Source organism: Galeopterus variegatus, unplaced genomic scaffold (assembly GCF_000696425.1).
Source record: "Galeopterus variegatus unplaced genomic scaffold, G_variegatus-3.0.2 Scaffold4880, whole genome shotgun sequence".
NCBI lineage: Eukaryota > Metazoa > Chordata > Mammalia > Dermoptera > Cynocephalidae > Galeopterus > Galeopterus variegatus.
Window position 1 is genome coordinate 31,444 of NW_007730991.1, and position 1,803 is coordinate 33,246.

Below are 1,803 nucleotides of genomic sequence, written 5' to 3' on the forward strand. Positions count from 1 at the left end.
GTTGCCGGACACGGAAAAAGACAAAAGACAAAAAAAAATAAAATAAAATAAAAATAAAAATAAAAAAATAAAAAGGGCAAAACTGCAAAATCACCCAGTCATTGGTGCCTAGAAAAAGAAACATTAACATTATTTCCCACTTGTCTATACCTTATGCCTATTCACATTTGCAGGCTACTCTCTGTAACAGAATGAAGAGTGAATACTTATGAGCCTCTTGTAGAACACCCAGGACAGTCCTTTTTCCACATAAAGAAATAAAGATGGTGGGATCATGTCTTTCTGGTATTTAAAGATGTTTGCATTGGTTTATTTTAAACGGTTAGCTTTTTTATCTATTCTTGGATATAGTGATAAAATTCTTTAATGAATAATGAATTGAAATCTCGAATAAACTCAAATTATTTTTAATTCCTCAGATTCACAAATAATATAGAATTAAAATATATTTTCAAAATGTCATTTTCTATACATAAATACCTCTCTATGGAATTCAAGCTTAATTATGAGTTTTGTTCAAGTAATTTTTTTCGTAACTTTAATGTTGAACTGGTAGATATTGTCAAAGAACTTATGTGGAACTACGGCTAATGTCAGGAATCCTGTCAATATCACCAATTGTGTAGCTCTTAATCCTGTTCGTGACACCAATTGTAAAGCTAGGTGACCATGCCAGTTGTCAGGCTCTTTTACCTGCCGGTAATCCTGCACAGACTGGGCCAATTGTCGAGCTAAGGCTGGGTCTGGAGCTCCCAAACCCCTCAAGCCCATTCACAGATTGGGTTACAAACCATTCATATGCCAGGCTGGGTCACCAGACCCCACACACACCAGGCTGGGTCACCAGACCCCTTCACACAGGTCTATGAGCTAGGTAACTGGCCAAAAGGTCCTTGGAAGCATAGGTTTGAAAGCATGGCGGTGCTGGGCAGAGGCCTGAGGCAGATGCCTATTTGCCTGCTTCACCAAAACTCTTTCTTTCTCTCTCTTTCTGTCTCTCAGGAACACAAGAATAGCAACAAAACTAAAAAGATACATTGGCGCGCATGCACACTAACTACACACACACACACACAATTTGCTTACAATGGATGTGCTAAACCACACCCAGCAGGACCCGAGGCAAGGGCCCTGACCAAACTATTCTATTTTCCTAACAACATAGAACAGTGTATACACAATATAGATACTGTATATATGTATATGCACGCACACACACACACAGAATACAGAACCTAGTAACTCAATGGCACCTCTCCTATATAAATAATCTCTGTAATCTACTCTTCCCTCTGAGTTTATCTACTTTCTTAACTTTCACAAGTATTACTATGCAGATAATTTCCTGTTGGAAATGGTATTAATATATATTTAATTTATAATGCATAATATTTTAGGAGATAATTAGAAATGTGCATTTTAGAACACCTTATTTGCATATTTTAAAGGAGTTGAAATTTCTAAGCAAACAACTCTATTATTTACTAATAAAGAGGAAGATAACTCAGGATGAAGGACAATCTCTCCATAACTTGAAGATTCTCGTGATTGAACCAAATGGTCTAGTTAACCAGTGGGAATATGAGTAAGCTCCATGACAGCAGCAATCATTGTTTTGTTTACTTATGTATTCTGAAGGCCTAGGATGGCCCTAACAGAGTTGGTTAGCAATAAATACTTGTTGAATAATTTAATTAACGAATGAAAGGCCCATATTTTTACTTTATCTGTAGAGAATGAAAGTGATTTGACATTTAGTTTCCATATTAAAGGGTAAGGTCCCACCTGCAGAATTACAGATTA